The sequence below is a fragment of the Agelaius phoeniceus genome, chromosome 4 (genome assembly GCF_051311805.1).
Source record: "Agelaius phoeniceus isolate bAgePho1 chromosome 4, bAgePho1.hap1, whole genome shotgun sequence".
Classification (NCBI taxonomy): domain Eukaryota; kingdom Metazoa; phylum Chordata; class Aves; order Passeriformes; family Icteridae; genus Agelaius; species Agelaius phoeniceus.
Window position 1 is genome coordinate 38905088 of NC_135268.1, and position 26655 is coordinate 38931742.

Below are 26655 nucleotides of genomic sequence, written 5' to 3' on the forward strand. Positions count from 1 at the left end.
AACTGAGGGGCCCAGAACTGGACACAGCACTCAAGGTGTGGCCTCAGCAGAGCCGAGTACAGGGGAAGAATGACCTCCCTGCTCCTGCTGGCCACACTATTCCTGACACAGGCCAGGATGCCATTGGCCTTCTTGGCCACCTGGGCACACTGCTGGCTCATGTTCAGCCGGTTGTCAACCAGCACCCCCAGGTCCCTTTCTGCCTGAGCACTGTCCAGCCACACCATCCTCAGCCTATAACGCTGCAGGGGGTTATTGTGGCCAAAGTGCAGGACTCGGCACTTGGACTTATTGAACTTCATCCCATTAGATTCTGCCCATCCATCCAACCATTCCAAGTCCCTCTGCAAAGCCCTCCGTCCCTCTAACAGATCAACACACGCTTAGTGTCATCTTCAAATTTGCTAATGAAAGACTCTAAATGATGACTCCCTCATCCATGTCATCATTAAAAATATTAAACAGAGCTGGCCCTAGCACAGACCCCTGAGGGACACCACTGGTGACTGACCCCCAGCTGGATGCAGCACCATTCACCACCACTCTCTGGGCCTGGCCATCCAGCCAGTTCCTAACCCAGCAAAGAGTGCTCCTGTCCAAGCCACAGGCTGCCAGCTTGTCTAGGAGTATGCTGTGGGAGACAGTGTCAAAGGCCTTGCTGAAATCCAAATAAACAACATCTACAGCCTTCCCTGCATCCCCTAGGCGGGTTACCTGGTCATAAAAGGTGACCAGGTTGGTCAAACATGACCTACCCCTCCTAAACCCATGCTGACTGGGTCTGATACCCTGGCCATCCTGTAAATTCTATGTGATGGCACTTAATATAAACTGTTCCATTATCTTGCCAGGTACTGAGGTCAGGCTGACTGGTCTATAATTACCAGGATCCTCCTTTGCACCCTTTTTGTGAATGGGTATCACATTGGCCAGCTTCCAGTCATCTGGAACCTCACCAGTGAGCCAGGACTGATGGTAAATGATGGAGAGTAGCTTTGCAAGCTCATTTGCCAGCTCTCTCATTACCCTCGGATGGATCCCATCTAGTTCCATAGATTTATGAACATCCAAGCATTTCAGTAGTTCTTTGACTGCCTCTTCTTGGATAATGGGGGGACCATTCTGCTCCCTGACACCATCAACCATTCCAGGCAGGCAGGTGTCTTGAAATCCTACAATCTTGAAAAGTTCTTCAGAACCTCTTCTAGAATAAGCAGAGAATCTGCCTGTATGTCCTAAAGCATGATGCTTGAGCTCAAAACAATGCACAGTAGTTGAACAATAGTAGAAAAAAAAATTGTGGATAGCCAGTAGGGTTTGAATTGTTATTCTATATGCACATATTTACTCGGCTCCCTCTCAGTGATTTCTGGATTAATGTTTCTATCATCCCACCACAGAAACCATCAGCCTACAGTTGAATGGCCTTTAAATCACTGACTTTCATATTGGATGCTCGAGGTACTTTAGATTCAGTGTGGTTGATTGTTTCAACTAGAAACAATTTTGTTCTTGTGAATAGCCAAGAAGCTACAGGTGACAGAAGCAGCTAACTGCTGTACCTAAAATGTAACACTGTAAAAACACAGAGTATCAAACTTCCTAAAGTCTCACTTCAATAACTGAGGAATAATAAAGGCATATAAGTTTAAAACTGTATATCTTCAGAAAATGTTAGCATCCTTATTTGTTATCTGCAAACACACTTTTCTTGTCACGATTCTCTGCTTAGTCCTCTTTACCAGTGATAATCTGCCTAAAAAATGCAGTATATGGGTGTAGCAGGATGCTCTGCCCTGTAATGGGCTCAAACAACTTGAACAATGCTCTGATGCGTAGACATTTCACCCTGTCCCTTTTACATATTAGAGTGCTTATGGTTTTGCAGAAAAACAAACAAACAAACAAACAAACAAACAAACACCCACTTCCATATTATTATATCTTTCAGAGAGTGGCTGAAAATGACTTAGATGACTGTAAAGTCATCTAAGTTTTAATTAAGGTCAATCTGCCAATGTGACATTTCCCAAAAAAGTTAACCAGGGAAGCTCCACTGTGAAGCAATGAACCAGAAAAATATTTTGTAGTTTCTATCTTCTCTAATAAAAAATGTAAGTTTTCCCACATTCAGATGCTTCAGCAATGGTTCGCAAGCAGTGACCTTGGGGGTGATGTGGGTAGAGAGGCAGTGGGAAGGAAGAGGAGGAGAAAGAGGGGTTGGGGTGACCCTGGGCCTGCCCCCAACAGTATTGGTGTACCCAGAACAGCCTGGTGGTGCTCATCTGTGCCCCCACTAAAAACACCTGTATTCCTCACACCTGTATTCCTCATCTGGCTGGGCAGCATCTGGGGGAGGTCATGGATGTGGGTCTAGTTGGGAGAAAACTGGAGGTTTTGGGGTACTTCTTACCAAGGACAGTGGGGTGGATGTCGGGGAGCTGTAGGATATTTTGAGGAGAGACAGAACCACAGGAACTCTCAAGAGGGGTTGATGAGGGGTTGTGATATTTTTGGGGAAGGCATCCCAGGGTATGGATGTACAGAGACCAGAGCTGTACTGGTGTGGGGTAGCGGGCAGCACATTTGAGGCTGGGGGGATTTTGAGGAGAATGCTGAGTTAGGGTTCAGGTTGGGCTGTTCCCCTCAAAGATTTCATGGTGGAGCTAGGCCAGTTGTTGCTGCAGTTCTTGCACCCTCCTGATGGCACCTTTTCTCCCTTGAACTTTCTCAGTGTTGCTCCTTTGTCTGTCTCCAGGCCTGCTGTAATTCTTTTTCTTCCATATAACTAAAGTAAATGACACTTCCTAGAGGGCTTTTGCAGTTGCTCCATTTCCTTTTCCAGCTTGCTAGCTGTTGGTTTGGCTTTGTTCAGCTGGTTTCTCACCTGTCACAGATGTCCCCAGTGACCTTTTCTTGCACCCGAAGTCATTGCTCACATGCTTTCAGCACTTGCACATCGACACTCCCTGATGTCTGATGGCTCCCAGGGCACAGGTGGGAAAAGGATGATTTAGAGCTTGATGTTGGTACTCGGCCTCTTACATCTTCTGCCTATTCAAAGTTAAAGAATGCAAATTGACACAAGTTAGGAAATTAACTCAAAACAGGAGACAGAGCCAGTGGCAGCATTATGTATAACCAGAAGAGGACTGTCAGCAACTCGACATCAGATTTTAAAGGAGTTTTCAACAATTCTAAATTAGCATTATTCATGGAAAAGTCTTATTTTGCATTAATGTGTAATACAATCCTAAAAGGAGGACTCTAAAATCTTTGCTTTTACATACCCCCAAAGTTTTTGCTAGCCTTGGTGGCTGCTACATGCAGCTCATCCAGTTCCTTGTCCCGCAGCTCATCACTTCTCCTGCTCCTGAACGACACAGTTCCATCTGCATCCTGTTGCACCCCAGCACCATCAGATCTGCTTCTTGGCCCAGTGGGAATGGCCCCTACACCACCCTGCCTCACCTCACTGCTCCCCAGGAGGCTGTGACAGGCAGGACTTGCCCTGTGGTGCCAGATGCCACCTGCAAAAAGAGGGGAGCCAAGTTCCTGAGTGCAGCAGGGCACTGGCAGCTGCCTGCAGGATTAACCATTAACAGGAATTCCACCAGCACCACTCTGGACCCCTGGGTGTGCTGTTGGGTCCCCACACCCCTCTTAATGAGCCTTTCAGGGGGCAGGGCACCACTCAATGTGATTTTCTGTGTGTCACAGACCTCAGGATGTACCTTTTGGCTTCTACCCCTACCCCACTGCTTTTTCCTACTGTGATGTTGGTCATAACTTGATAAAACATAAAGCTTTTTCCTATTTAATTAAAGTTCCAGCACTGGGTTTCTGAATGAAAAGACCAACTATGCGCTGAAGACCTTTCCTCTGCCTTCTCCCAGTGACACTTATAAGATGAGCAATATCTATTGATATCTACTGCTTATTTCCAGTTCTCTCCACACTTTTAACAATTACAAGGATTATTACATGGATTAAAGTATGTGATAGACAACGTATTAAAAATAAGTAAATATTTTCTTCCCAGTAAATTGCAACTGAATACGAAGCAGAAAGGTTTATAAACATGTTAAATTGGTGTAGTTTAATTTTTCATACCCATGAGCTTTATAGTCTATGTCTTGCTACAGCTTCACAGTACCTTGCATTAGCATCAATATGTCCAGAGAAGGTACCAAAAATTAAGGTCTGTGAAACATGATTTTAAGTGGAAGGTGCTGGCAGCAAAACCAGCCTCTAGCATATTAAAGAAAATATGGTTTTAGAGCAGCTGAGAAGGTCCTCACTTGTAAGATGCTTATAGAATAGATTAGTCTGTAGATGCTGCATCATATGCTTGGTCACACAAACAAATTACCTTTAAAATTGACAGACAATCCACACAGCGTGGATTGAAGAGTTATGTGTGTGAAGATGTGACAGATCTATGATCAGTATGTCTAGCAAGTAGGATACTGCTGCTATTTCTCCTGTTTTGGAAAGAATTGCAGCAGGAGTTTTAAAAGTACAGCTCATTCATCTCTGTACAAGGAATTCCCACATCATTCAACCAGTAAGGTATCTTTGATTTCTTATTAAGTTGCCTCTGACTGCCTCATGTTCATAATGACAAAATAGCTGGAAAATCAATTTAGCGAGATCCTTTTCCTTAGCATAGGAAGACAGAAAAATGTATATGGCATATAAGATATATGTAAGTAAAAATGGGGGGAAATGTTTCAGTAAGAAGGAGGAAATTTTCTTAGTTTTAGAGGATTGTTTGGCAAAAGTCATTCACTGATAATAAATAGTGGATGTTTGAAGAAGTGTTGAGGCAAATGGAGTAAGAGCATATGTACTGCTCCACAAACACCAGAACTCAAACTCAAGAAAATAAAACATTCTCTTTTTTTTTTTTTTTTTTTTTGGCTCTGTTAGGAGCTGCAAATGTTATGAAATATCAAGATTCACACATTCCCAAAGATCCTTTGGAATATCACAGAGACGGGCTAACTCTGCCTTTTTAGGGGAAGTATGTACTGCTGCATTTAATATATTTTCTATTCTGCAACTGAGAGAAGACCAGTGGCCTTTCCTGTTGCAAGTAATAACAGCATTTCTAAATGGTGTGCTTGCAGGGAGACTGAGTCAAGCCTAATGACCACAGGGGAGTGGCACAGATAAACCCAAAAATAATTAGTTCATATGTAGATTGTAACAAGTTAAAAGGTACATTTCAAGTGCATAATTATGGAAATTAATTACATTTATTAATTCTAAAATGTGCATAACATTATATTCAGAAAGAAAGATGCCTTTATTCAGAATCACTTCTGAAAGAATACACGTGGCCCTTCAGTACTACTATTTTAATACTTCATAATGTGCTTCTCAAAACAAGGGTCATTATGCAGGGAATAGCTAAATTTAAAAAAAAAAAAAAGAAAAAGAAAAAGTAAGTAAAAGTTTTCTCTGTTTGAAAATAGTTTCTTCTACACTGGTTAAAATTTGAAAAAAAAAACCCACATAACTAGTTATTAAAGTTTATTTTTAAAATAATGATTTTACCGTGACAGATGCTCATCAACACTCATTTTGGAGATGTCACTATTTTGGATCAGATGGCTATTTATGACCAGACAGTTCGAATGAAGTCCTCTTATAGTTGTTGATACTTAGTTGACTTAGTCTGAGTTGACTAACATTTTAATTTTTTATCTTCATTCTGCAGATAGTAAATTTTTAGCCTTTGACTTTTAAATGTGATTTCTGTCAATTCTTAAAATGAAAAATATATTCTCAGGGTAAAATACCTGTATGATTTTGCATCTCTCTTCCATTTATCTGCAGAAGATGCTAGTTTCATAATCTTTTAGTGGAGTGGAAAAAGGAACAGAGTTTCAGTGGGTCTCAGTTATCAGAAGAACATAAAAAACCCATAAATTTTGACACATATTCTAATGATCATTCTTGAATTCTATTAAACATAAATTTCTAAAAAAGCACTCCTAAACTATAGACGGAATTGATTCAACAACTGACATTCACCCATTGGCTCAGCTGCACACCCTCAAGCTCAACAACTCCTTTCCTCCCATCTGCTATAATATGACTAGATAGAAATGAGTGATTAAATGATCATGTGTAAAATGAACCCAAAAGGAAGAGCTTGCAACACACACACAAAAAAGGGATGCATGTGCATCCTTACGGCAAGAGCTTTTTCTGTCTAAATTTGTCTGAATCTGGACTACATGTTGAAAGATTAAATAAGGTTACTTAAAAGCCTCTCAAAATTAAATCTGATCAAGAATGAGGTTACAGAAACAACACAATAACTAAATCTCAGCTGGTAGTTCAGAACTTAACTTTTTCAGTCATAAGAATGTCATTATCTCAGCCTGCATTCTAGAAACAAGATGCTGGCCTACATGCAAAAGATGCATTTGTCTTTAATACATTCACTGGCTTCAATTATCTTCCTTCATTAAATTCAGATCAAACCTGCGAACCTGTCTCTATCTGTATCTTAAATTTACACTCTTACATCCTCCTATCTCCTGCACTTTCATTTTTCCTAGTCCTTATAAATGTTTTACACATTGTGTAAATGTGTGTAGATATTGAATATATTTGTATGTGCATTCATTCTTTTGTGTGTTCATACTTGTGCTCTCAAACACGTCATGCCCTATTTCAAAATTTGAGAGTAGTTCAGGATTGATAAGAATAACAAAAAAGGCATAAGTCCCCAGTGGAAACTTCCAAATATTTATTTGAAAGGATTAGGAGCTCTGTATTTTCTGATTAAATACAGAGATATGGGAAAATACTGAAATTCTGAGATATCTTAACCAATGTAACTTGTAGTGATTTTATATTCAGCTACTCTCTCATTTTCAGTTGTGGACTCATTACAGTTTTCATGTTAGTGAAATCTAAATGAGGCCCATGTACATATCTACAGGCAGTCCTAATCAGGGCTTGGTCCTCACCTCTGCAGCAGAAGACAGAAAATCATAACTCTCAGACTTAAGTGGATGTCTTGTGGCCTACATATACTAAGGATTTATTCATGCTGTGAAGTAAGAGCATTCAATTCTTCTCTCTTCAGCAGAGAGAGCTGAAAATCCTAAAAAAAATCACAGCTTGAATCAGAGAGAGCACTCAGATATCTTTGACTGCCTGTGAAAGGGGTCAGGAAAAAATCTAAGATATTACAAAATATCTCACAGAATGAAAATGCCCAATTTCCACCATCTCAGTTTGAACTTTAAAGTTTTTCTTTAGAGATGGATGGGTAGGAAAAGTCCCTTAAGAAATTAAGTCCCAAAAGCTGCAATTTTAAATACTTTACTGCAAGACATGATCAAATTAAAATATCCATTTTTATTTAAGCAATAATTAACCTGTGTATTTCAAGAATAGCTAGGGTAACAGGCAGCTTTCGGATTTCAGCACTACATAAAATAGAAATAGAATTAAAATTTCTTTTTTCTCTAAAAAAGAAGGAAAAAAGCCTTATTTAATAAGAAGTAACAAATTCCAAAATCTTACAAAAGTTTTTGATACTTTTATCTTAAAAATGTCCCCAAATACTGAAACAGAGTTTTTCCAATGAAAAATAATTTTGACTGAAAAGTAAATATAAATTCCAGTACTTCTGATAGTAAGAGAAATACTACTCAGTATAAAAAAGTACTTTTGCTGTAGCACAATAAAAGATGATTATGAAAGGGGAAATGTATGCAAGCCATAAGCAAAAACTTCCTGATACTTATATGCATTATTCATAGCACTGATAGGAGTATTCAAACTAGCCTTGCTTTTTGGATGATTCAGGGATGCAACTTTCCACCAGTTATCTCATTATTGATCAAAAAAACCCCCTGTTGTTTGGCTGAAATGCATCTTTGAAAAATGTCATCTGCCCTTGTTAACAAAAGACAGAAAATTCATTTCCTTTTGCTCTTTCTCCAGTGACTAATCTCCTCACTGTTAAAATTTATGCTCAATTTATACTTCAGATTTAGGACTCTGTAGTTTACAGCATTTTTCCCTAATAAAAAGTATTCAATAGCAAGTCACATGTCAAGTTTATTCTAATAAAACAATCACATGTAAGTCTTTACCAGAAAAAAATCATCACTTTTTAAGAAATACTAACAAAGTATTGGAAAGCCAAAAATCACCAACCATGAGAAGATATTTTCAAAGATCAAAACTAGTGATTCCTTTGAAATGCAAAAGACAGAAGTAAGAGAAATCAACATGTTTTACAGGAAAATTCAATTTTTACACAAAAGATCACTAATCCTCCACCAGTTTGCAATGACCTTTACCAAATTAGATCTCTACAGAGTGCCACAGGGCAAAGCAGCTTGCACAGCCCCTGGATGGGGACACTTCTTTTGCCCTTTCTGCAACAGTTTTGATACTGTCTGACAAAGCGTTCCATAACAATTTCTGTTTAAGAAAATCCAAGAGGAAGCCAAGAGAGAGAGCAGCTGTATGCATTGCACTGACTTCTTTTCCATGCATTATTTCATTGACTTTCATTTCATAAGAGATACAGATGTCATCTATCTGCACTTCTGTAAGGTCTATTACACAGTCCTCTAAATCCCGTCTAGATTGGAGAGTTGTAGATTTGATAGGTGGGCTGCTCAGTGGATAAGGAATTGGTAGGATGGTCACATCCATAGGGCAGCAGTCAAAAGCTCAGTATTCAGATGGAAACCAGTGATAAGTGGTGTCCTTCAGGGATCCATATTTCAACCAGGACATTTTAAAACACTCACCAATTATAGAGACTGGGATTTAGCGCACCCTCAGCAAATTTGCAGATGACACCAAGCCAAGCGGTGCTGTTGACAGACCTGAAGGATGGGATCCAGAGGGCAGGCTCAAGGATCTCATGTTGGTTGTTCAACAAAGCCAAGTACAAGGTGCTGCATCTGGGTCAGGGCAACCCCTGGTATTGTCACTAAGGGGATGGACAATCAAGAGCAGCCCTGCTGAGAAGAACTTGGAGCTGCTGGTGGGTGAAACACTGGACATGAGCTGGCAAACTGCACTTATAGCCCATTGGCCAGCCATATCCTAGGCTGTATCCAAAGCAGCACGGGCAACAAGTCAAGGGAGGTGATTCTGCCTCTCTGCTCCACTCTGGTGTGACCCCACCTGGAGTATGCATCCAGCTCTGGAACCCCTAATATAATGAAGAGATGGACCTCCTGGAGCAGGTCCAGAGAATGGCCATGAACAAGACTGGAGGGCTGGAACACCTCTCCAATGAGGAAAGGCTGAGAGACCTGGGGTTGTTCATCCTGGAGAAAGGACTCTGAGGAGGCCTTATTATGGTACATAAGTACTAGGTAGTAATATATAACTACTACATAGTAACAAAGTACCTTTATTTCAGTACCTAGAAGCAGCTTACAAGAAAGATGGGAACAAATATTTTAGCAGGGTCTGTTGAGTTAGGACATGGGGTAATGGTTTTAATCTGAAGTTTGATTTAGATTGGATGTTAGCAAAACATTTTTTTACAATGAGGGTGGTGGAACACTGGAACATGTTGTGCAGAGAAGTGTAGATGCCCAATCCCTGGAAACATTCAAGGTCAAGGTTAGACAGAGCTTCGAGCAATCTGATGGTCAAAGGTATCCCTGCTCACTGCAGGGGGAGTTGAACTAGATGATGTTGAAAGATTCCTTCCAACTCAAACTATTCCATGATTCTATTCTTCCAAATCTTGAAAATGTACCACTTTAAGTTAGGCCTGTAGTTTAATGTCCTCAGGTGTGACATGTTTCCTTTACAAACCCTTGATCATTCCTACTGGTCTTGACAACTTATTCATTTTTATCACCATCACAATTCCAGTTGTGATGGTGATAAAACACTTTTTGTTTATGTCCCATTTTAATTTGCAAAACTTGTTTCTCAGAATGTATGTATTCTTGACAAAAACACCTTAAACTGCAAATTAGGTTATTATGTCAAAAATACTTGTTTCTGATTCTCTCTTATGACACTGCTGTAAATAGATTACAAAGATAAAAAATGGGGCTTTTATCTAAAGTAATTGTTCCAAGTTTTTTTTCTTAATATTAACCTTTTACCACCTGTTGCTGTAGTTATTAACTGCAAAGAAAATGCCAGGATAATAAATGGAATCCAAATAGGCATATGCTTTTAAATAATCCCTTTTCTCTTTTATGGGTACCTCTATGTTTTGTAAACCACCTGTAACACTGATAATCAATGGAGATACTACTTCTGCAAAGGATTAATTTCTGGCCTGACATTGATTCTTCAACTCCTTCATAATCAAGAAAATGTCTTAATACAGTAAAAATTAGTGTTTGAATAGGCACTATAGGGAATGCTCTTTCATACTTTGTTGCTTTATCTACTAGAACTTAAAAAAAAAATTATAACATGAACCTAGGGAAAACATCTGTTTTCTTATTCCAGATACTACCTAAGCATTCATCAACTTCTGTAATCTTGTATGAAAATAAACTGCATGACAAATCAGTACTTAATACACACCTGTTTAAGACTCCATATTATACTGAGGGTTAATTTTGCCTAGTGCTACCACTTTGTAAATTACCTGAAAGTGATTGCGAATATAAATACAGGCTTAAGAGAAATAGGCAGGAAAGATCAATGATTTTAGAGAATTCCTTCAAAATATTTCAGCTAATGAAAAAAATACCAAAAATCAACCAAAACCCATACGAAAATAATTGAGAAAGACAAGGATTTCCAAAACTGCCCAAAACTTAGAGTTAAGGTTGCTTAAATATATATTACTCAAGATAATCACACACACACACACACACACTAAATAATCAAGAAAACTGTAATTTACATCACTCCTGTTTTCATTTCTTCCCTGCCTCACTATGTAAAGTGTTCTGCCATGGATGTTGCATAATTCCTTTTCAGCTCTGGAAGTAATCCTAGCATTCATTGTTTAAAACCACAATCAAACATAGTATTTAATCTGTGATCCAGATTAAGATCAATTTTTTGCTGATTCACTAGTTCTGTATAATGTAGTATGAAGCCAAATTACTCACTTGGAGACTACATGTGGAGAACTTAACACATTACCAATAAATTCTTTGCCAATGGAGAATTGATTAAGGAGCATGGAGATCAATGACTGAATTTATCATGGTATTTGGCATAAGGAAACAAATGTAAATAAGATTGGCATGATGTTAATATTTTTTCAATTGAATATTTTCTTAACTGTAATTTCCTGTATTGATACATATTACATCAAAACAATTTTTGTAGAAAGTCAGATAAGTGGGAATAGTACTGAAGAAGATTTGGTTTGTTTTTTTTTCTCCTCCAACATGTTGTGCTCTCTTTGTGCTTTCTTTCCTTTTTTTTTTTTTCAGTGTTTTCTGATTATCCTTAAAATTAGTGCCCAGTTTTCCATCTTTGATTACCTATTCCACCATTGCAATTGGACTGCTTATTTAGAATCTAAATGTTAATTAAGTGATTTTGGTCCTATGTTGGTCTACATTCCTTAGCCACAAACTAATAAAAAGTAGAGCCAGAGACTTTTTGGGTTTATTATTATATTAATATATTCACATTATATGAATATGTACTATATTATCATTACATTTTTCTTTAAGTCCTTCATTCTGTCTATGGCTTCTTGTGCATTGGAATCAGTGAATTGAGTTGTGGAGTTTTTAGTCCCATTAGTTGCTAACACATATTAAAGACCATATAGAAAAAGGCTACCCCTGCCCCCAAGGGTAGCAGGGCACATTTGATTAATTCCACTGTGCTTTAGAAAGCATGAACAGCCCGTTTTTATGTGATGTGTCAATCACAGAGTATTTCTACAGTCATTGCTTAATTAAGGAGGCCACTTCTACATACAGTGTGAGAGTATGAAATATTTATTTAGGGGATCTAATCACACTTGGAGTTTAATGCTGACTCAACTGAAGAATTTACAGCCTACAACTTTTAATGAAAATTTAAGGTCTTTATGCTTCCTGCCATCATAAATTCTATGTCCTGTTGCAGCTCATATGCAGAGTTACCAAGTGAATTTACAAAAGTAAAGTGGCAGAACAGAGCCATTTTCTTTACAGTCTGTATTTCTCAGCTCCTTACTGCCAAGGTCTGTTTCAGGGGATGATATAAGGAGGTGCCCAAATGCAAGATTTCCAATGGGAACAGCACATACAGGGAGCTTGCTTACTGTCCCTTGCTACTGTGAGAGCCAAACAAATTCAAGTCATTAGTGGAAACTTAAGGGAAAAAAAGTCATAGAATTATAGAATGGTTTGGTTTGGCAGGGACCTTAAAGAACACCTAATTACAAACTCTATGTCACAGGCAGGGACACCTCTCACTAGACCAGATTGCTCAAAACTCAATCAAACCTGGCCTTGAACACTGCCAGGGATGGGGCATCCACAACTTCTATGAGCAACGTGTTCCATTGTCTCAACATCCTTACAGTAAACAATTTCTTCCTAACATCTAAACCTAGACCTACTCTCTTTCAGTCTCAAGACATACCCTTGTTCTGCCACTGCAGTTCCTAAAGATGAGTCCCTCCTTGGCTGCCTTATAGGCCTGATTCTGGAAGGTCTCCTCACATAATACTAGAAGGTGTGGTTTGTTTCTTTACACATATTTATGTTTCTCTATGAAAAAGTTTCAGGAAATCAGAAGCTAACCTTCCACATGCACAAACGTACATATATACTCACAAATACCAGTGAAATAAAAAAAAAACCCATGTGAACAGAAATATCTACAAAGAAGAATATTGATTCAAGCATCAGAAAAATAGGATTGTCTTGAAAGGAATGATTCAGACAACAAATAAACTTAGTGTGTTTTGCACCAAGGAATAGCAGGATAAAGCACAATAAAAACCAGGTAAGTATCCATACACTGAGATGATAGGTAAACTCACCAAACATCCTTATAAGGTAGTACTTGTACTTTTAAAATATGTGTCTGAAAAGCACAGCTTAAACCAGAATTTAAGCCATTGCAAATGTTAAATTGGAATTCTGAGAATAAGTTTCAAATGTAGCCTGCACAGTTCAGTACAGCAGATAAAAATTCTGCTATCTCATGTGACAAGTATACATCGATTGGGTTCTCAATCTCTTGTATATAACACTGACTTGCAGATATTCTTTGAAAATATACGGTCTTTTAAATTTGGAGGAAGGGGCATATTAATTTTTTACAGTCTAAATCTAAATAGAGATGCATACCTAGCTGCATCCAATTTAATATCCATCAAAGAAAGGCTATTTCTGAAAAGACAAGAGCTACCATTCTAGTAGTATGTATTATATAGTGATAAAGCAAGAAGACATATTACTTGTAAGGAACACACATAAAACTGAGAAATATGCATAGAAATTTGTGCTTTTCATTTATGAACCAGCTGTGATTGGCATTTTTAACGTACTAAAGTCCCTCTAGAATTCTGCCTTTTTTCATCTATTCTACTCATACTACAGTGCAGTTTTCAAGCACTGCTATACTGGAGATAGCTCAAGATAGACATTTATAACCATTAACTCTATTCTTTGCTTGACAGAGGACTTGTGTGAATCTTGTGTTGAATAATTACAAAACTTTTAAGTTGACTCCAATGGAGTCTGGGAAATAACAGCTTTTAGCAAAGTATCAGTAGACTTCATTTGTTTCTGGCCCATAGAGACATCCACCTCAAGGTACTGCCTCAGGCTTTTGGATTTCTTAAGTCTACCTACTTCCTTGAGATTGTTTGTGCTGCTTTTTGCTTCTCACTAAATAAACCTACCTTAAGAACATTTCAGCACGCTACAGCGGTCCTGTGTTTTAAATTCAACAAATATCTTTCTAGAAAGAAAATTTATAGAAAAAAATACTATAGTAACTGCACATCTATTGTTATATACAAAGCAATCATCATTTATGTGCTCCTTACAAATCCTGTAAATAGATTTTGTTTTAAAAATTCTGTTTTAACTTATTCATTTAAAGGGGTAAAATGCTATGGAGGCAGAAAGGATTCCTTTGGCAAATACAACGGTTTCACACAGGGGCTCTGCCAGTACAGAGTAGCAGAGGTCTGAGGAGTCATACACAGCAATCCGCAGATGAAGAACACTTTATTTTAGTGCTACAGGCTTCTAGAAACTGTTACCACCTCTGAAAGTCGTGGCAATTCATTTTCCACATTAACTTCAGTGCAGCAGCAGCACCTAGTTACAGGTGTAATTGGCAAGCATAATATCAGGCACTGTTTCTTTTTTCAAGAATTTAGCGGCTGAAATTCATGCAATATTCATATATGGCTCCAAACTCTTCTGAAAAATGACACTTTTTTTCTGTATTTCAAATGCCTATGATATATTTGATGCTTTCTATTTGAAGCCTTTGAAGTGAAATCAAAGGTGGGTATTTTTTGTTTTCTTAAGCTTATAATAAATTAAATTCTCATAAGCTATGTTTGGTAGGACCAAGGACCAAAAGATAGATGAATTTGCTGTCAAAATTCAAGAAGTTCCCCATACATTGCTTGTCAAATAGTCCTTTTTGTCTTTTATTTTAAATTAATGCACTCCCTAAATGCTAGCTGTTAAGCCCGAGTTCTTAGATGTCTCTCCTAATGCAGAATTTTTCCAATAGTTTGTAATCCTTATTTTTTCTCCTGATTTGTGGGGAATTTTCCATCATAAACAGTGAAATCCATTGAAAAGATTTGTTTAAACACATTAGCAATATAATGCAAAGTTGTTTCACCTATAACAAGTTGAATCACTTGTTTCTTGTACCACTTCAACCTTCTAGCACATCCCTAGATGTGCTTCCAGTCCTTAAGATAAATACTCAACAGTACTAAAAATTGGAGCACAAAATTTGGCTTTAAGCAAGTGCTACTAAATATAAAGCTTACTGCTCTAATTTCAGAATATGTTCTTGCCTGGAGAGCTTTAAAAATCCATGGATTTTTTTTTCCACTTTTCTAGTAGCTTAACACCTTAATGCTATTGTAATTAACCAGGATATTACATCCACAGAATGACAATACAATTGGCACTTGGGAAACTAATGAGGAGTATTAACTCAGCTGTTATGACAGCACAGAAGGCAAAAGCTCCAGTTCACTATATGCATTCACTGTGCTACTCACAAAGCACAGAAAAACTATTGCCTGTACTGCATTGTAAGAATACCTGTACAGGTGTGTAAGTATTTATTGACTAAACTTCTGTTAATCCCAGAGCATATTCAGGGGCTTCCTAGGCCCAAATAAACAAACTCAGGAAAACAAAACTTTAAATCTGAGTGTTTGAAAGCCTTTGACTCCTGCCTGGTGCTGCCTCCCTTCACTGACTGCATCCATGGCCAGTATAATAAAAGACAGCACTAAAATACCTTGAGACAAGCCAAAATCATCTTTAGACGTTCCAGGAAAAGTGCAGGGTCAGTTCTTCATTACATACTTTTCCATCCTTTCACAGGACCTCTAGCTCATACTATCAATTATTGAAATTTTTAGGCTGTCTTCACTGCCAAATCCACAACCTGTGTTGCCCTTTCAATGGCAAAGAGAAGTAGACTATAAACTTGAAAACCTGGTGCAGCTATTTTCCTTTATCTCAGCTCACTTTCTTCTCTGCTGGACTTATCTTCAGAATTAACCTCAAGATGAGCATGTCTTTGTTCTTTTTAATTATCACTGCTGTATGCCAGGATTCAAGCAACCCAATCATTAGCACCAGTTTTCCTGGCACCCATTGGAATGGCATTGCAAATATTCCTGCCCAGGCTTTTCAAGAGTAGTTGACAGACAAACTATTTACATCCTCATCCTGACAGTACACAGTGAGGGGTATGGGGCACATAGGGACAACCTAGAAAACACAGTTCTTCCTGGTTGAGAACAAGTGGTTAGACAATCCTCTTATCTAGCACATTCACCACACTTTGTTGAACAAACCACTGCATATGTGGCAAGACACGTATTACTTTTTTTAGAGAACCAATGGATCAAAAATAATGTTCCAGTGGTTGCAGAGACTACACATAAAAAGAGGAATCTATATCCAATAACTAGATTTATTTTCCACACGAAAACCTAGGCTCAGTATTCCCATTCTTGCTTCTTCTTTACTAAAAGTCAGGGTGAGATCTCTCAGGATGGCAATAATAACTTATTTGCAAGTTCCCTCTTTATGTATATTTTATATTCTGTCTGACCTATGTCCACGCTTACTTCACATCCATTTTTCTATCAGGCTGGAGAGAAAGGATGACTCCTAATCATGCTGATGTAAATCTATAAAAAGTCTGTCATTTATGAGGATTAGCAAAGTACTTTTTTGAGGTGTCTTCAGCATTTGGAATAACCAAAGTACTCTACAGATATGCTCTGTAAAGGCATTCAGAAGAGCTGAGTGTATGCAGACAAGTATTTAATTTAAAGATAAATATTCTGGCTAATGTAGGCAACATCTATGAGACTGACAGACTGAGTTCTGCTTCATTTTCCTGTTAGGGTAGATGATACTGAAAAGAAGGTTTCTTCCATCATACCATGGTGGGGATGAAAGGTAGAATAGAGAAGAGAAAGACACAAGGAGGAACTGGAACCAGTGGACCAATATGTGATAACAGAAAGGCTATATCCTAGGTCAAATCTCCACAGACACTCTGCACTATGGGCATACCTAAGAAACAACATTCCCATACTGTCTCCTTAAATTATGGGATATTTGTAGTGCAGTCCTCACGGGTATCATTGATATTTTACTTCCTTCTATTTAAAAAATGTAATTTTAATGAAAATTAATGTTCTTGGAATCAAAAGCAAATATTCTGCCTCATTGCTATAGGCATTTTTCATGTATTCACTTAGACTTTTAACAAAAGCAAAACAAAACCAAAAAAATCCCTTTTACATTTCAAACTCTATAAACAGTATTAGATGACTGATTCACTGGGAGGTATACTGTGTTTGAACTATATCTAGGTTCAACAGGCAAATACTAATTTAGAATGTATAAATTTTATATTAATTGATGATTAATTAATCTAAAAATTTTATTTACATAAAGAATTTATGTAATAATTAAGTTGATCTTGTTCTCATGGGAAGTCTGTTTTCCGTGGTAGATGCCTCCCACGTAATTCCCTCTCATTGCACCTTCCCTCAGTAAACATCTGCAAAGAGCTGCTAGATTGTTCTGAAAAATTAACTCTTCTTAATGCAGCCTTCAGGCTTATTATTCATAGAAACTTTTAAAATTTATTAGATATAATGCTTATTTAGAAGATCCAAGGGCTCTCTGTACATATATGCTAATTAATTTATAAAATATTTGGATTCATAACAATGATCACATAACTGTACTTTGGAAAAAACAGGTAAGTAACCAGTCCAGCCTGAATTTGCTCACTTGGACATTGTGTGAACAAGACTGATTTCTTTTTTTTTTTAAGCAAATGCTTTAGTTGTAACACATCCATGCATTAGTGTAAGTCCTTTCTGCCTCCTCTGATTCTTCTGTACAGAACAGAGAAATCGGGCAGGCAGGTGTAAGGAACTCTGGGAGGCAGAGCTCTGAGGAATGGACATATTAACTATTGAGAGCCTACACCTCACTGGAACCAAAAGTTCATGGCAATTGGAAAGATGCAATGAATACTCCTTCCTCCTCCTCTATTCTTCCACCCTCCCCCTTGCTCCCCCGAACACGGCTACAGGAGATACATTGCTCAATTTTAATGGAATCCCTCTCTTTCAGGATATCATGTCCTCAGGCCACAGAGCAGATTTTACAGTTGTTTCCTTTTGTGTCCTTGTTCTTGTCCTCTTGTTCTGCTCACAAGGTGAGTCTCAAAGGTTCAAGTGTGTGATGAATACCAAAAGCCTGACTCGGACTGTGGGAACTTCAAGTAACAGTGGCTAACAACTCACTATACCCAAATGATCAAATTCTGAAGTTATTAGTACTCTAGCTTTCAAAACCACAGTCAACAACAACTTTTTGTTTCAAAATTCACTCCTCTGTGTTTTGTTAATTTGCATATCCTAGTTATTTGCATACTAGTACTAAATAACCTCATTTGGGTAGTCTCAGAGGCTAATAGCTTCTGACTCACATTAATAGGTTCCAAACTGTGGTTTAGTGCTGCTCAAAACCTTCTAAATCAAAATGTAATTTATGTAGAAATGTTTCATCATCAAATACTGATAAAAATCTGGCTCAATATGTGCTGCTATATTACCTCAACTTCCAGTAGAAATAAAGAGGAGAAAAAAAAAAACAAAGGACCTCCTTCTCACCATTGTTTTCTTAAAAAATTCTTTTAAAGAAGCAGAGGAAAGGAAACTATAGAACTAAATTAGAATGACATCATTTGACCTTTCAGAAAAAAGGCATTTGCTGTATTAAAAAGAAAAGAAAATGATGAGCTACTACTGACATTTTTAGAAGTAGAAACAATAGCTCTCTAAGCTTCTGATAAGCTCATTTTTTTACTCACATGTCAGGGTAAATGATTGTTTAAAGAACCAAATACAGCATCAAAGTAATAAGTTGTCCAACTTATGATGAATTAGAATCTTTCTTCTTCACCATCTCCTTTAAAATTTTCAAAATATCCTTAAGCTACAGGCAGACCCCGAGCCTTTTGGAACTATTCAAAGGTCATTTCAGCTACATACTCTTATCATGCAGATTACTGCACTAACCAGGGAATGGGACTCATTTTAATCCAAAAGTGAAGCACATGTAATGAGACATGGCCATGGGGCCTGCACACTGAAAAAGAGTTTACATGCGTTCAGTCAGAAACTGATGTATTTGCCTACTCAAGAAAAATGAGGGAAAAAAAAGCCACCCCTGACTTCAAATTAAAACAGACAGGGATTAATAATTTCTATTGGTGTTTTACCATACATTCTGGAATCTTCTAAATAATTACTTTTAACCAGATTTTTTTTTCTTCTGAAGACTTAATCTTTATCAAGCATGCTAGTCAGAGGAGCAAGACTAACAAAAAGGCAAGTAGGAAAATCTGTGTTACATACACAAAAAAAAAAAGTGTAAAATATTTCACTCTACAGGAAGTGAACAATGCTGAAATTTAAGCCAATAAAGGGAGATTTCATTTATCAACTTTAAAGGAACTAGAGATTAGGAGCATGAAATAAAGCTTTCATATTTTTTTTGCTTTTGATAGATTAAGATAATAACAATTATTTTAGTTAAAATTTAGAAAGAAATTGTTTAGTCAAAGCCTTCCCTTCAACATATTTGACATTTCAAACAGTGACAACAATAACAGGTGCAGCAACACAACTGAAGGCTGGTATTCAGACCAACCTTGTCAAATAGAAAATCATGATCGTGTTTTGGGGGATAAAACAGTGCCTTGCAGTGATACCCAAGCAAGTCCTGCTCTCATAAGCAGCAAGCATCTCAGAACCACACTCCTCACAGCTAATTAGAAGCCCTGTGTCATGGCTCACCCCCAGCCAGCAGCCAAGCCCCACGCAGTCACTCCCTCACCAGAGGGATCAGGGAGAGATCTGGAACAGTACAAGCCACAGAACTCATGGGCTGAGATAAACATGGTTCAGTAGGGAAGCAAAAATCTGCATACACAGACAAAACAAAACAAAGAATTAATTCCCTGCTTCCATGGGAAGGCAGGCGTTAGCCATTCCCAGGAGAGCAGGGCCCCATCACAAGTAACGGTTACTTGGGCAGACAAAAGCCATTGCTCTACATGTTGCCCCTTTCCTCCTTCTTCCTTCCACTTTATATACTTTATATAAAAAGTGAACATTATGTCACAAGGTCTGGAATATCCCTTTGGTCAGTTTGGGTCACCGGTCCTGGCTGTGTCCCCTCCCAGCCTCCCATGCACCCCCAGTCTCCTCCCCAGCATGGCAGGATGAAAAGCAGAAAAGGCCTTGTGCTCTGTGCAACCCCTGCTCAGAAATAAGAGAAATATCTCCACATTATCAACCCTGTGTTCAGCACCAATCCAAAACACAGCCCCTACCAGCCACTGAGAAAAAAGTTAGCTTTACCCCAGCTGAAACCAGCATAGTCTGTTGTAGCAGCTAGCTTGTTTTCAGGCACTAATGAGTATTGCATTAATGGTATTATATTGACACTAGCCTGTTCAGACATTGCAGTGCTCAGAACTGCAAGTTCAAAAGCAACAAGTTTAAAATAAATTTAGTTTGATGAGAAAAAAGCATTCACTTGGACCAAGGGTGTTTGTGTCTCTTTTATTGCATGAAGGAGAATATGTTCAGCAACAACGACAGATATTTACATTCCCATGGATCAAACAAGATAGCACAACAGATTTGACATTAGGGAAAGGTAAACTGAATTTAAATAATCCCAAAACAGAGGGAGCTGTTTTGCACTACGAACTTTGCACTCTGCTATACTTTTTTCTAAATAATTAGATTTACATGGGCATCCCTTCTTCCTGATCTCTTCAGCTCATCACTCTGTAATTGAGGTCTGAGAAACAAGATGAGATACTCAGATCTACAGAATGAGTGGCCCTTGAGGACCCTGTCTATTCAGAAGTTCCCACACAGTTCTTCAGGTGTTTTGTGTGCAATAAAACTGCATGACTAAGAATTGCATGACCAGAAGGTATGCAAATATTCAGCACAACTATTAGTCCAGTTCAATGTTCTTTCTTTTCAGGAGAATGCTCCTGCTGAAAAAAACACCCTGCTAAAAGGAGTGGGTTTTGTCACTGATTCAAACAACAATGTTCTCCCGGTGTTCCCTAAACCTCTCCTAATTCTCAGAACAAAATAATTTTTGCACAGTATTTGATTTGGCACACCTTAGATTAGTTAATTCAAGACTTTATTTTTGTTTCCTTTTCTCAACAGAAAGGGCTCCCTGCAGGTTAAGCCAAGAAAGTATGGTTGTCTCAGGCATGCAATGTTTTAATGCAAAGTGCCATCTCTCAGCTTGGAAAAAACATTTAGCTTTTCATAATTTTTTTAATTTTTCTGAAGGATAAGTCCGGTATTTACAAATAAGGTGAGAAATCTCAAAAAAAGCAATGCACATCAGAATTTGTGTTTGCATTTTCAGTATAGATCTACATTAATTAAACACACAAGGCATTTTTGTTATTATAATTGTGATGGGTGGCAAGTTCTGCAGCTGAAATGTTAAACAATATGAGCTATTCATATAACTCAAACAAATACCATACAGATATATTAAAAATACACTTCCTCTATACTTCACATATCCTTGATGTTTAAGCTGGAATATGTACTCAGAGTACACGAAAAATAAGGGTTTATTTACAAGCTTATATAGTATTGTCAGTACTTATTTACAACCGGCAATAACTTTTTCCCTGATATTTGCTGTAGTTCAAGTTTGCATGGAAAACAAACACTTAAGGCCATGCCTAACTAAATGCTACTGCTCATTCCTGTCAGGATAAGCACAATTACAAGTTGCATCTTGTAATTCCAAAAAAGTCTGATGCTCTTCTCTCTTCATTTGACATTCTGCATAAATAAAGATCTGATCATACTGCTTTCCAGTCAAGACACACAAAGACTATCATTAAAACTAACATTAATACAATTTCTTTCAAAACCAGCTGGAATCCCACTCTTAGTATCTTGAGTGGGAAGGTTTTTTATGTCTTATTAGTGTGCTGTACCTGTACAACCAAATGGACTGCATAGAGCCTTCAGGGATTTATTGATGTCAGGATCACCTATTGAACACACATATAAAACATTTAGCTACAAGTTTACTGATACAAAAACACCTCATGAGTAAAACGTGCAGGATCAGACTAAGTTACAAAAAATCTACATTCACAAAATTCTACAGGGCAGAAAGCAGAGCTCTCTCCATACTCAGCTCATCATAAAAACAATGAAAAAAACCACACATTCCATTAAAATAAGTAGGTAGACCAACTAAACATCTTAATTCTGAAATTATTACTCACTTTATTGAAATAGATTACTGATATTTGTGCCTGGGCATAAAACTATTTAAAACATTTTTATGTAAGCTATTTGTGCTACAACAGTTGAACAAATAGTGATAATTAAAATCTCAAACAAGGTTAGTCTAATACATAAAACTATTTCTCCAGCCATTATTGAATGATTTGGAACTCAAAATTTCAGACTAGCTACAGTTTCTAGAAGTTCACCCTTTAAATGGAAATCTGCAAAGAAACTTAAATCTTTGAGAATTTGTTCTTAGCATATAAAAAAGGAAAATTATTTGTGTTTTAAATTGATTTTACCGACATAAATAATATGCAAGATATATTCAACTTGATTTCCTTTACTATAATAGAGCAGGGAATTTGTGAAAATCCAGTCGAAATTCTAAAGAGTTATAGAGAGACCTTAAGAAAGACAAGCAAGATGAATGTCCCAAACTGCAATGGGATGTTTAGATTTAACTCAAGGACAAAAAATGTGATTTACAGTTTTCATCGAGCTTGTATTCACCCTGTGATAATTTGTATCAGCTACAGTAAGATTAATCACCTTGAAAGCTTGTTTACCTTCTCTATTTTATGTAAAAATGTCAGCTTATTGGTGCTTCTAAGTGAAACAGTATATTTATCCATATATTATATTTTGTTTTATCAGTAGATAAATCAATATTTTGCAGTTTTAGAGGGATACTGCTTTTCAGATTGCAATCCTAGAAGGCAGTTTAAAAACAACACACTGTGATGTGAAAGTCTTGGGCATCCTGAATATCAATTTCTCAACATTCTAGTATTCTGTGAAATTTTCTTTGCTATAAACACTAATTTTGCACTAATGAGCACATGTCTGTTTCTCTCACTGAAGTATAAATGACAGGGGGAAAACAGAATTAACAGAAAGGAGAAACACAGCAATTACATTTTAAAAAGAAGTATTTAAACACAGTTATATTATACAAAAATGAAATACTAATTACATCATCACTGATGAAAGAGAAAAGACAATTTAGCAATGCAAAAAGGAAGGTCATTTGTCATGAAATTTAAGGAAATGGACCAAACTTGTTTATGTGTCCCCAACAGCTTCATCTGCATAGCCAAAACTGGAAGGGGGTGAAGGTTAACTGTATGCTTCACTCATTTTCTCCAGTAATGTGGTAACTTCCCAGGGAGACTTCTTGTTAAGCTATAGTTCCATATTAATCTTGAATAAGTACCTCACTTAGGCCCAAGTGAAAATCCTCACAAGAATATTCAAAGTTTATTCACGTCTACTAAAGGCACAAGACTGAGGGTTAAGAGGTCGGTCACTGGTAGCAGCACTAGGTTTTAAAGAAAAGTAGCAAATCTGGACTCTTCTAGCTTCCTTCTCTAACTCCTTACTTCAGGATGGATTGAAGAGAGAAAATAGGCCATGGAAGCAAGATCCTTTGAAGCATTCCATTTAGTCTAAAAAATGGCAGCATTAAAAATATGAATGAGCCTGGTTCTACAAATGTAGCAACAGTTCTGGAAGGTTTTAATCTCCTTCCTTACTGCCACCAGGCAGAAAGCATGCATCTTTACCCTCTCTGTACAGATTTCTATTTCAGACAAATAAGAAACATCAAGTGATTTGATGAATTAACCAGTGAAATCAGACTCACAAATGGTAATCCCAGTAAATTTACAAAATTAATCTGCAGTGCAAGAACTGTTTGCTGGAGAAATTAATGAATTTTTGTTATTTAGTTAATTTAATGTTGTTGTATTTCAGAAAATTTCCAGATGGTGAGAAGTGGGAGTATAGTTATTGAACAAATTATTCATCTCTGCCTAGCTACAGCATATGTCGACGGTCCTTGGATACAATACTTAGAAGCCTAACATTAAGAAAGGCTGCTGAAATATTCTTATAGGAGGTCAGTGTAGTTCTTTGTTCCCTAAAAAAACCCCAAACCTCAACAATCTTGTTATTATTCAATCTGTAGTCATGTTTTTCTTTTTCTTTTTTTTTGCTGGAGGAGTGTTAGGAACTGTTTTTCTTATTGTCTGATTTTCAGGCAAAAGATATTTTTTGCTTTTCTTTAAAGCATTATTCTGAATCATATTAGATACAGCTGGAAAGAAACAAGTGCTTTTCTTTAATGCAAAATCCAGACTTTGAAAACCACTTAAACACATAAATATATATGATGAAAATAGGAAAACAAGTATGCATATATGCATCATTTATATAGTCATGCTGTTCAAAGGCTAAATTGCTTCTCACACTTCTACCCCAGAACTAACACATTTAATTCTTGTTTCTTTCCATTTTTTCCCTATTACTCTCTTATATCTATTTCAGATCACGGAATATTCTGAGTTGGAAGGAACTCACAATGGGGATCAAACCCACAATATTAGCATTTTAACATCATCCTTTAACCAAATGAGCTAATTTTTTATGTCTGTTGTGAAGTTGAGCAGTTACTATTAGTTAGGCTACTCCTACAGTGCAGTGTTAGAATCTCTGCTAAGATTCTCCATCATACAGGAGTTAATTGAACACTGCATGACTGGTCTACAAGGACTGGAAGTTAATCATTACTCTGATAGCACAGAGGAAATCATGAGCTTTGAAGGTTTTTATCTGGTGTTTTTTTTCCTGAAAAAAATAATAAAAGCAATGATTTCCAATACTGCTTTTAAGTGACTTTAGATGTAAATATGTATTTTTAGTTTTATTAGCAATCCTATGCCAGCCAATAGGTAGCTTTCATTGACAAGTTAATAAGCAGAAAAATGTATTTTTCTTTGCCATTGGAATGGAATTGGACATTAAAATAAGGAAGAGGAGTCTTCATCCTTCACCTATTACCTAGCAGCTAACCAGTCTCCAGACTGAATTTCCGGTTTGAATTTTAGTATGGTGGAATACCACACTGATACTGGAAATTATTTCAGGGACATCTCTAGATTAGAAGGGAAAGAACTGAACACATACCAGAGGAAAAAAGGGAAGAGAAAAAGTACAGGGCAGGAAAGTGTAGGTGTCATTTCCCTGGCACCAGTTGCTGTAGGGTGAGTGCCTTTGAAAGCAAACAGTTCTGTTGTGGTGCATGGGTGAAGTATTAGGAGGAAATGAAAATATTTTCAAAGATGAGAGACTTGGAGCAAATTAATCTTTTTCCTGAGCGAGGACCTTATTTAAGGACAATTACATATGACTGCAGAAGTCTACAAGTTAAACTGTTCTGAGCACCATTGATGCCCTAGAATGCTCATTGCCATTTCAGTGATAGATCTGGCTTCAGTTCCTGGAAATTCTGAAGACAGCTTTGCATACAGCTGGCATTACCTATCAGGTCTGGATATAAAACAGCTACAGGATTTGCAGTGCTAGGGAGCACATCTTAGGTAGGGAATGTAGATGAAAAAGCATTCAAATTCTCAGATTCTATATCCTTTCTTCAGATCTGTTGAGATATTCTCCTTACAAACATGTTTTGATGAATGCTTAAGAATCAGATTCTTTTTAAAAATGCCTGTTTTCTACAGCACAAATGAAAACAGACAGGGAGGTCACTATGCTGAATTTGTACCAGTGACAGGTCCTCTCATCCCACAAAATTTTCCTGAAGCAGAGAAGGTTACTTGCTGTACAGAAATAGCATGAGCCATAGGATAGAAAGATAAATAGTTTTTAAAATTAAAATAATGTCAGGAAGTTCAAAGCCTGCTTTCTTTTGTTCATGCCAATTGTTCTCATATTTGCTGAGTTCTGCTTCTGGTTCTCCAGTTGAGTTCTGACATGTCCTTTCCAATGTTAAATTTTTTTTCTGCTTAAACAATCTTTATCGCACTTCTCCCAACAAGTGTTTTGTTTTCAAAAAACAAGTGTTTATGTAACAAAAGCCAAATTTTCAGTGCCAAAGTTATGAAATTTCTTCATATAATAGCAGCCATCACTACACAAAAATCAGTTAGACTTGTGACTGCAGGACTTCGCACGACTGGACCCAGATATCTTAAAGCCCTTAAAATTGCATGCTTTATAGGCTCACAAAGATATGGATATGATTAATCATTTCTCTGTTGCAAAAATGACTTTAAAATATACCATTTACAAAATATTCAGTTATAGAGCAAAAATGCCAAAATGGGTTGATAATAAAAGTGTGTGTGTAAGTTGTCCAAGATGCCCAAAAGATTTGGTATTTTTGATGCAGAATTAACATTTCAACAGAACAATTAAAAGACACGTCCAGCTGTTTCTTTTTGTTGTCATTTTAAACCAACTTGGTTGTCATGCTACTATTATAGGATTTTAGCAGGTATTGAGGCACTGATCTAACTCTGCAACTTTCAGAAGAATTTCATCACTACACTTCTCTTTCTCCAAATATCATTCGAAATTCCAGATGCTGGAAAGGCAGTAAAGATGATGAAATAATATTAAAATTTTATTTTCTTCCTTTTACATCAGTCAGAATATCAATTAACATGTGGTGAACTATGAAACAAAAATTTAAGTATTCTTTCAAAAGTACAATTCAGAGTACCACTTTGAATTCTACAGGCAAAACACAGGTTCTGGAAACAGTTGTCCAACAAAACTGTCCCTCACACTGTTTATAGTCTTACTTATTA

The 26655-nt window shown here is 37.2% G+C and overlaps 1 long non-coding RNA gene across 2 annotated transcripts in view; it reads right to left on the minus strand.

Annotated features, from left to right (window-relative positions):
- Positions 1–26655, minus strand: part of LOC143693965 (uncharacterized) — a 99405-nt gene that overhangs the window by 44157 nt on the left and 28593 nt on the right. For both annotated transcript variants that reach the window (XR_013182098.1, XR_013182097.1), the window contains exon 5: positions 2888–3054. This is a non-coding gene — a long non-coding RNA (uncharacterized LOC143693965). The remainder of the gene's footprint in view (positions 1–2887; positions 3055–26655) is intronic.